Source organism: Triticum aestivum, chromosome 7B (assembly GCF_018294505.1).
Source record: "Triticum aestivum cultivar Chinese Spring chromosome 7B, IWGSC CS RefSeq v2.1, whole genome shotgun sequence".
Lineage (NCBI taxonomy): Eukaryota > Viridiplantae > Streptophyta > Magnoliopsida > Poales > Poaceae > Triticum > Triticum aestivum.
This window is the reverse complement of record NC_057813.1, coordinates 691274879-691285674: the sequence shown is the minus strand read 5'-3', so window position 1 is coordinate 691285674 and position 10796 is coordinate 691274879. Positions and strand designations below refer to the sequence as shown.

General features: G+C 48.5%; 2 pseudogenes; both read left to right on the top strand.

Annotated features, from left to right (window-relative positions):
- The first annotated feature begins 950 nt into the window (after window positions 1-950).
- On the top strand, window positions 951-4165 carry LOC123158487 (uncharacterized; annotated as a pseudogene).
- A 328-nt stretch (window positions 4166-4493) lies between these two features.
- Window positions 4494-7222, top strand: LOC123158486 (L-type lectin-domain containing receptor kinase IX.1-like; annotated as a pseudogene).
- Window positions 7223-10796: the final 3574 nt, after the last annotated feature.

Here is a 10796-nt window from a genome sequence, read left to right as displayed (position 1 = left end):
TGGCGGCGGCGGCGCGAGAGGCGCGCGGCGGCGACGGCGGCAGGTGGATGGCAGCGGCTAGGGTTAGGTGGAACGACCTGCCATAGATACCATATATAGAAGAAGAAGTATGGCATGTGCAATCGCAATGCATTGATCGGTACACCAGGTACAAAGAAAGACCATAACCTCAGCTATATAGATAAACTAGAAGGTGGACCCAGTACACAATATACGCGTGCACAGTATACTCAACAGAAACAGAACAGACCGGGGTTGCGGACGGGGACGAGGTCAGGCGCGGCGGCGGACGAGGGAGGACCTGGTGGCAGCGGTCAAGCTCCCTGACGCGGCTGAGGTCGGGCGGGGCGGTCGCGGTCAAGCGTGTACGGGGCGGCGCCTAGTTGCTGAGGAGCTCCTGGTGGCGGTCCAAGCCATCGCGGCGAGCACGGGGCCGCGGTGAAACGGATGCGGAGGAACCCTAAAAATTTCCTCTCGCTCGGGATCTATTGCTTGCTCGCCCAGTTGTTGCGTGCTGTTGTTTCGTAAAAAGCCAAAGCCAACGTGTTTGTTTCATCGGTGGGCTTATTTTGGTGGAAAGCTAAACAAACACTACCTAAGTCTGTGACCACAGCCATACGCTGGCTCGTCCCTGCACCGACCACCGTATGCATGCATGGCACCTGACGCTAATCAAAGACTACACACCGGCCGCCACCTTCTCCTTGCCCTTCCCCAGTGCACGCGAGCTGCGCACCCTCTCATCTTCTCTAGGTCCCACGGACACAGAAACACTGAAATTGTGTGGTCGTGGCTTGCCATGAGCGTCTACCAGAGCCCACGCATGCAGTTCATATGATTAGTGTTGACCCTAATAATAACCCCAAAAAAGTAGCTGCGCCTCTTGCATATAGCTAGTTACTAGACGAAAACTGCTAAAGTGAGTTACCTCAACTAATCACCATCAAATAATGCAGAGGATTGGTCCGGACACCGTCCAAGATGCGGTGCGAAGATTAATCCCTTATCTAGAGGATACGAGCAGTACTGCAAACAGGGCCATTTATTTTGATGGATGGCGTGGGTTGGCTGCTTCTGCGGTGCTTAGAGCCATAGCTGAAGACCCTCCGCCATCTCTGTTGAAGAAATTTGACAAGAGCATCCACGTCGATTGCTCGAGGTGGAAAAGCCGAAGAGCACTCCAGAGGACAATCGCACAAGAACTCAAGCTTCCTCACCGGGTAATGGATATTTTTGATACACAAGATGAAGAAGATGATTTTAAAGGGGTAGATGAAGGCTTCAGAGTTGAGATACAAGATGTTGGGGCAGAGATCCATCGGGACTTAATACAACATAGATGTTTAGTGGTCTTCCATAATGGGAGCGACAATACAATTGACTTGAATGATCTTGGCATTCCCCAACCTATCATGAGTCGATGGTCCACATTTGGTAGTAAAGTGTTGTGGACATTTCGAGGAAGGCTCCGGCTCAACTCAGAAATAAGGGAAAAGGTGGATGATTCCCATCTTTCCCTTTATGAGTATTGGAGTCTTCGCGGGTGGAATTATTTGCTGCAAAATGAGGCTAGAGAAATTGCTAGGTACGCGGATAATCTTGGTAAAGCAGTTGAAGAGTGTTGCTTGTATATGTTGTCATTAAATTCTCATGGAAGCAACATCATGGATTACGACTGGGCCACCCATGCTTCTAGCTACTGGGTCTGTGATGGTATTATACAAGGAGGTCAGTCCGATGAAGCATGGGAGGTTGCAGCTGCTCTGCATCAACAGATAAATATGGTGGATTACTCGTCTAATGCATTGCCCTCTTTCGGTCGTGAACTGGAGACTCCTCCAAAACGATGGATATTTTCCAAGGACAGCTCTGTTGTGCATCCAGAATCAACGTCATTTTTCCTTGCCACAGTTACAAGCGAGTCTGATCCTCAGTTATGGTCGTTACCTAATGACATGTTTCATCAATCGGAGAATCTTCATGTGCTCAAATTATGCCGCTGCAGCTTCAGCTTTTCCTCTCCTCCTTTTCATTGTTGCCACAACTTAAGATACCTCGGGTTAGATAGCTGCCAGGATCTACGACTAGAAGAAGACAATAAGCAAGATGTACCAACAATGGAATTTTTTAAGAGCCTATGGGTGATAGCCATATGCAATACAGGTTGGGATCCACCTTCATCACCAGAGATAATACAACAAATGGCTGCAAACATTAGGGCAGTACATATAAAAAATGGAAGGTTTTGGCAGATCATTTTTGCATGGGGACAACTGCAGAACCTTCTCAAGCTTCGTGTAATTGACCTAGTTGCTCTAGGGAGACGGGCGGAAAGGATGAATTCACAGTTTTGCCCAGCTTGTCAAGATCAACTAGCCTAAAGACTCTGGTTCTAGATGGTTGTGTTGGTTTGGAGCATGTTGAAGGACTCCCTCCATCGCTTGAATCATTCAGTTTAGATGCAAGACCAAGAAAGGATGATTTCAAGGAAGCCAGAATAAGACGCATCTCCCTTGTTGGCTGTGCAAGATTGTCTGACTTCACACTGCATGGATCACTTCCAAACCTTGAGGAGTTGGACCTCTCAGGCACAAGAGTCAAGACACTTGACCTCACAACTCGGGTGGTTCAGGTCTCATGTCTCCAACAAATTATTCTATTGGGATGTATGCAACTCCATGCCATTTTATGGCCAGCAGAGGGTCTGCCAACATTGACAGTGTTGCACATTGATTCCTCGGTCTGCCCTGTACAAACAAAACTGCATGAAATGTATGTTACTATAATGGACATAAGGTTTTTTCAGTCCTTGGTATTACAAAGCAATGATCGATTCTGTTGGAAGAGCAATAGGTTCCATCTAAATCTTTGTGTCCCTTGTACCACCAATGTTAAGGGACAAAGCTATATGGAGGAGAAGATGGGCCCTGGTAATAGTGGGCAAATAATGGGTCCTCAACCAAAGTCATTAACCCCCAATACTTACAACACCTACATTGATGTCTCTGTTGGCAACATAATTGTTGATCACGACTACAGCAATGGGATGCAGTTTCAGCCATTAGGCTGCCATGTTGAGATTGGTATGGGAATTAGCATTGCTAGCACGGAGAGCATACAAGCCATCAAGGCTGTCATCTTTGCCACGAATGAAACCAAGTCATTGCATGTGCATGATAACTCTTCCATCAAAACTGTCGTCTCTGAATACATGATGTCTAGAGATGGGACGCATCTTAAATGGACACATCTTAAACAGTGCCATGTGGTGAGATGCCCCACTATGCACGCAGTCTTCATGGCTAACTATGATACCATCAGGCCCTTTGAAAATATAGAGACATTTTGGGCTGCTGATCTACTAATGGCGCACTGCATTTGGAGCAAAGGAAGGACTTACAGTGGCAGGGACACAGGTCCATTTGGGAAACTGAAGAGCATACACCTCTACTCTTGCCCTAGGCTCGCATTTGTGCTTCCATTATTGTGGGCTATTCAAAGATCATATTTGCCCAATTTAGAAAGTCTCCACATTGTCAACTGTGGTGATCTAAAGACGGTGTTCCCTGTTCATCCCGGCCTCAGAGAAGGTGTACTCGAGTTCCCAAGCCTGAAGCACATCCACCTGTATGAGCTCTATAAGTTGCGGCATATATGTGAGGTCAGGATGCTTGCTCCCAAGCTTGAGAGGGTATGGCTCAGGGGCTGCTGGGGTCTCAGGCGCCTCCCAGCCACCGGCCGAGATAGCCGCCCCACCTTCGTTGACTGCGAGAAGGACTGGTGGGACAAGCTAGAGTGGGACGGGCTGGAGGCTGGCCACCATCCTTCCCTCTTCGAGCCGCGCCACTCGTCTTATTACAAGATGCCCCTGGAGGGAGTCTCGGTTCTCCGGTGAACCATTCAGGTACACGTGCACAAGACTTTCTCCCTTTGTTTTTTGTTTCAAGCATGTACCTTATAAAACTAGCATTTACTTTATGATAATCTGCACTTCAAAGAATACTGATGTAGAGTGTAGATGTATAGCAACAAGTTAATCATCCATGTCTTGTGTTTGAATTCCTATCATCCACTCACTTATGCATTCCACTATCATTAATATCAGTTGTGCTGTTCTGTGTAGGTTTGGTGGTGCAAGAGGATGGCGTCGTCTTGCTTCTTCTGACTGCTACACATTGACGCAATAGTTCAAGTCAGTGTTTCTTTCGCAAGATTGTGGTTGTGTGTTTTTTGAAGAATAAACGGGTGCTAGCTTGATGTTGCGTGTGTGCGCACCTGCTTTATTGTTTCCAGTGAGGTCGAGACGGTACGCCGTCTGTTTGGTTTGGTTTGGTTTGTGTTTGGATTTGTGATTGTAATAAGAAGGGATGTGCCCGTGGCTGTGGTGTGTCTGGCACGGTTGCACAACCACATTGGTGTGATGAGAGTGCTGCTTGCCGAAGACTGCGAAACGATGTTGTAAATTTGTGTGTGATTGATTCAGCAACACGTATATGTGTGATGTGCTGCTTGGAGATGTATCGGCGTGGTCATGTATTACAAACTGAGGTTCCTATTTGGTTTGGCTATCCATTGTTAATTTGTGCATTTGGCTTGTGTATCGTCTATGCATTCGGGGTAAGCCCCGAGTACACATATCTATACTGCGCAGCAAATGTTGGGTCAGCCCGAGTATACATACATGATGCATCCCCTGAAAGAAAATTTACACTACGTATTCAGTGGTTTTATCTTGTTGGCTCCTCGTACATTAATTTGAACATAAGACAAAAGAATAGTTGTTCAAGTTTAGCATCTGGAGGTGCAACATTTGGTTAAACTACAAGCGTGGTACTGTACTTTTTTGAGGGATACAAAGGGTACGCACCACTTGTTTCTCCCTGCAAAGTACCACAGCCTTTAAATTTCAAAAGGCATCAGCAAGAACCATGTCGGCATCGACGTCAACTCCATGGTTTCCACGGAGTCTACCCCCATCACGACCACGCAGAACCTCACGTCGTCCTATGTCATGAAGGCAACTGTCACGTACCAGAACGTGTCCAAGATGCTGGCCATTGATCTCCTCATCGACGAAGCCCTGTTCCAGGTCAATGCAACCGTCGATATGAGCACACAGCTGCCGGAGGAGGTCGCCGTCAACTTCTCGGCGGCCACCAGCAACGCCTCCAAGCTGCACCGGATACTCTCGTGGTCATTCAGTTCCACTCTACCTCCTCTTCCGACCAGGAACAACCACAAAAAGTTAGTAATGATCCTGTCATCCGTACTAGTCCCATTGCTTTCTTTGGTGGTATGTGTGGCCGGCGGTGGCAGCGCTATTTGCATTGTTTCCTTCTTGAAGGCATCACCGTGGAGAAGTTCAAAGCCACTCTCTGCTACCTCCGAAGGAACCCCTAGATCAGATGATCGGATGACGGCGATGCTCTAGTGTCGTTCCCCCCTTTGGGGCGTCCTTCTTGGAGGTGCACACGTGATCGAGGGACCAGAGGACGGATTCTTTGGTGAAGCGGTGCTTCATCTCACTCATTGATGGCGGCGGATCTCGGCGGCATGGCGTTGTGGTGACTCGGTGTACAATGCGTGGAGATGGACTTGCGCAGGAGGGTGACGCGGTTTGGCGTCGACGGCAGCTAGACCGGGCAAGGTAGATGCAGCAGTACAGTTCTGAAGATGGATTGGTGGTAGGTCGCTGCGGCGGCCTCGTACCCGGCAGGCGTCCTGGTTGAGGAGCACGCCGGACTAGTGGGCGCCCATACCCGGCAGGCGTCCTGGTTGGGACTTTAGGTCTTAAATGTTAGGTTTGGCTGCAAGGTTTGGTTGGTATTAGGCCAAATTATCGGCGCCCCTTCATCAACTGGATAGGAGTAGTGACAGATGTTGCTTAGACGATGGCTTTAGTCTTACTATTGTATGACTTTGTAAGGTCTTGTGTTAATAATTAATAAAAATTGATGTATGCATCGTCCAGATGCAGAGGCCGGGGGTCTTCCTCCTTTTCAAAAAAAAATGTGTGGCCATGTTGCTATGGCGGCGACACAATAAAATGAAGGCAAATGAGGACAGGCAAGAAGGGTACACCCATAGAGCTAACCTCGAGAGAGGTGTGGCTGCCGGCGGACCCAGACGATACACCTACCACGAGCTGGTTGCCGCAACGAGACACTTCGCGGAGGAGGAGAAGCTCGGGCGAGGCGGCTTTGTGAGCGTTTACCGGGGTTACCTCACGCTTGCACCTGCAGCTACCGACCGTCGTGCGGTGGCGGTCAAGACGTGGTCGACCGAGTCATCGGCGCAGGGGAGAAAGGAGTTCGAGGCTGAGGTGAGGATCATCAGCAGAGTGAAGCATCGTAACCTTGTGCAGTTGCTGGGTTGGTGCGACAGCCACAAGGGTCTCGTGCTCGTCTATGAGCTCGTGGCGGAGGGCAGCCTAGACAAGCATCTCTACAGTAAGGACAAATGTCTCACATGGCCACAGAGGTACAAGATCATCCTTGGATTGGGATCCGCGCTGCACTACCTCCACGGAGAGTGGCAGTAGTGCGTCGTGCATGGCGACATCAAGCCCAACAACATCATGCTCGACTCGTCCATGAGCACCAAACTCGGAGACTTCGGGTTGGCCCGGCTTGTCGACCACGACACGGGGTTGCTGCGGACCACCAAGGCTGTGCTCGGCACCGCCGGCTACATTGATCCTGAGTTCGTCAACACGCGCCGGCCATGCACCGAGTCCGTTGTGTACAGCTTCGGTGTCGTCCTACTTGAGATCATCTCCGGCCGGTGGCCGGTGATGGATACCGCGGGGAAATCGTTCACACTGGTCAGGTGGGTGTGGAGCTTGTACGGCAGGAACGCGATCCTCGACGCGGCCGATGACTGGCTGAGGGGAGACGAGGCCAACGAGCGGTGGATGGTGCGGGTGCTCGTCGTAGGGCTCTGGTGCGCGCATCCGGACCGAAGCGAGCGGCCGTCTGTCGCCCTGGCAATGCACGTCCTGCAGTATGACGAGGTAAGGCTGCCAGCGCTCCCACTGCACATGTACAGGACTGTGCTGGGCACCGTGTCCTCCTCCGGCCCATATGAAGCTTTCTCCATTGACAGCTCCAGCTCTAGCTCCGGTTGTGTTCGCTCTTCTTTGGTCAACACCGGCGACACCACTCATTCCTCCGACTCGTCCTCAAGTGTGTTGCTACGGAACTCCAGGGATCTTGCTAATTGATTAATCCAGATTTGTAAAGCTTAATTAGATTTTCTTGTTACATCCACACTAGTAGAAAACAGGGCTACCGTTCGGTCCCGGCCAGCCCCTTAGTCCTGGTTCTTCAAGAACCGGGACCAATGGGGGGTATTATACCCGGTTCGTGAGCCCAGGGGGCCGGTCGGGGCCTCATGGGCATTGGTCCCGGTTCGTGTAGAACCATTTGTCCCGGTTCGAGTCACGAACCGGGACCAATGGTCCTCGCTGCTGGCCCACAACCATTGGTCCCGGTTCGTGGCATGAACCAGGACAGAAGGGGTGGCTTTAGTCCCGGTTTATGCCACGAAACGGGACAAATAACTTGCCTATATATACCCACCGCCGCGGCAGAGCACTCCACAGTGCTCTGTTTTTTTAATCCGGCGAGGAGAGGGCATTTGGGTGCTCTAGTTCACCTCCTATGCACATGAGGTGTTCGATGAAATGCCCGAGCCACACTAGTTAAGCTTTTTCCTCTCGAAGCTCGACCTAGGAGATCCATTTTTTCGAGATTTGTCTAGATTTAGGGGTCCGTCACGCCCCGTTCCTGTTTTCACCGCCGTTGATCGCCCGCGCCGATCTCATCGCCGGCACCACCGTGGTGAGCCTCTTGTTCTTATCTTCTTTATGATACTTGTCTGATTTTCTTACTTTAGATAGATATTTGTCTGATTTTTTTTTAATTTTGACACACATAATTACATGTAATGCACGCAGATGAACCGGCAATAGATGTATGGTGACAGACACACCTCTGAGTACAAACAAGCAGAATGGTTTTATGTGTTGTCCATGCAGTAAATGTGGGAATACGAAGTCTTACTCTGACCGGAAAATCCTTCACAACCACCTGCTTTAGAAGGGTTTCGTGCCACACTATAATGTTTGGACAAGGCACTGAGAAATAGGGATTATGATGGAAGCGGCGAAGAAGAAGAGGATGATGACAACTATGTGCCCCTTGAATACGGTGATGCTGCAACGGGGGGAGTTGCTGAAGATCAAGAGGAACCAGACGATGTGCCCGATGATGCTGCAACGGGGAAAGCTGCTGAAGATCAAGAGAAACCAGACGATGTGCACAATGATGATCTCCGCCGGGTCACTGTCGATGCAAGGACGCAATGCGAAAGTCAAAAGGAGAAGCTGAAGTTCGATCGCATGTTAGAGGATCACAAAAAAAAGTTGTACCCCAATTGTGAAGATGGCAACACAAAGCTGGGTACCATACTGTAATTGCTGCAGTGGAAGGCAGAGAATGCTGTGCCTGACAAAGGATTTGAGAAACTACTGAAAATATTGAAGAAGAAGCTTCCAAAGGATAATGAATTGCCCGACAGTACGTACGCAACAAAGAAGGTCGTATGCCCTCTAGGATTGGAGGTGCAGAAGATACATGCATGCCCTAATGACTGCATCCTCTACCGCGGTGCGTACGAGGATTTGAACGCATGCCCGGTATGCGGTGCATTGCGGTATAAGATCAGACGAGATGACCCTGGTGATGTTGACGGCGAGCCCCGTAGGAAGAGAGTTCCTGCGAAGGTGATGTGGTATGCTCCTATAATACCACGGTTGAAATGACTGTTCAGAAACAAAGAGCATGCCAAGTTGATGCGATGGCACAGTGAGGACCGTAAGAAAGACGGGAAGTTGAGAGCATCCGCTGACGGGTCACAGTGGAGACAAATCGAGAGAGAGTACTGGTCTGAGTTTGCACGTGACCCAAGGAACGTATGGTTTGGTTTAAGCGCGGATGACATTAATCATTTCGGGGAGCAGAGCAGCAATCACAGCACCTGGCCCGTGACTCTATGTGTGTATAACCTTCCTCCTTGGATGTGCATGAAGCGGAAGTTCATTATGATGCCAATTCTCATCCAAGGTCCTAAGCAACCCGGCAACGACATTGATGTGTACCTAAGGCCATTAGTTGAAGAACTTTTACAGTTGTGGAATGGAAACGGTGTGCGTGCGTGGGATGAGCACAAACAGGAGGAATTTAACCTGCATGCGTTACTGTTTGTAACCATCAATGATTGGCCCGTTCTCAGTAACCTTCCAAGACAGACAAACAAGGGATACCACGCATGCACGCACTGTTTAGCTGACACCGAAAGTATATACCTAGGAAGCTGCAGGAAGAATGTGTACCTGGGCCATCGTCGATTTCTTCTGACCAACCATCAATGTCGAAAGAAAGGCAAACATTTCAAAGGCGAGGCAGGTCACCGGAAGAAGCCCGCCATGCGTATCGGTGATCACGTACTTGCTATGGTCAATGATTTACACGTAATTTTTAGAAAGAGTCCCGGCGGACTAGCTGTTCCGAGTGACGCTGGGGGACACGCACCCATGTGGAAGAAGAAATCTATATTTTGGGATCTACCCTATTGGGAAGACCTAGAGGCCCGCTCTTCGATCGACGTGATGCACGTGACGAAGAACCTTTGCGTCAACTTGCTAGGCTTCTTGGGCGTGTATGGGAAGACAAAAGATACAACTAAGGCACGGGAGGACCTGCAACGTTTACACGAAAAAGACAGTATTCCTCCAAAGCAGTGTGAAGGTGAGCACTGCGCTTCTCCCTTCATCGTCTCTACACTCAGTGCTTATAAACCGCTGCAAGTGCCTCTCGCTTGGCGAGGTGGGACTAAAAAATATCTGCAGAAAGAATCAACTAAAAAACACTTTTATCGGTTCATGCCACGAACCGGTACTAAAAGGTGCTCGTGGGGCCCCAGCCTTAAAACACGTACCAACTAAAATGCCTTTCTATCAGCCTTAGAACTAGTACTAAAGGAATCAACTAAAAAGCTTTTATAAACCTCTAGTATTATTGAAACTAAAATTATATAGAATTTCGTTACAAACTTTAATAGCAAAAATAATTATCATAAAAGAAAATAAATAAGTAATGAAAATTTTGTTCAAAACATTAAAAGCAAAAAGAATTATCATAAAAGAAAATAAATAAGTAATTAGAATTTTGTTACAACCTTTAATAGCAAAAAGAATTATTATAAAATAAAATAAATAAGTAATTAGAATTTTGTTCAAAACATTAAAAGTAAAAAGAATTATCATAAAAGAAAATAAATAAGTAATTAGAATTTTGTTACAAACTTTAATAGCAAAAAGAATTATTGTAAAAGAAAATAAATAAGTAATTAGAAACAAAAAAGAAAGCAAAAAAACTGGAAAAAAAAATTAAAAAAAGTGCCACCTATAGGGCCACCACGGCCAGCATACGACTAGAAACCCATTACCAGGGCCAGGATGCAGGCCCGCAGTAGGCCCAATAGGCCCACAAGCACAGAGAGTGATTTTAGGCCCGTAAACCTGCAGTAGAGAGGAGCTCGAAGTGGTTGGTTCGGCAGGGCTTATAAACCACTCCGAGCCCCTCTCGGCTAGCGAGGTGGGACTAAACATAGCACCGCACCGCGCCAGCACACGACCTTTGGTCCCGGTTGGTGCCACCAACCGGGACTAAAGGTGTGCATTGATACTGGTTGGTGGCACCAACCGGGACCAATGCCTCTCTTTTGTCCCGGTT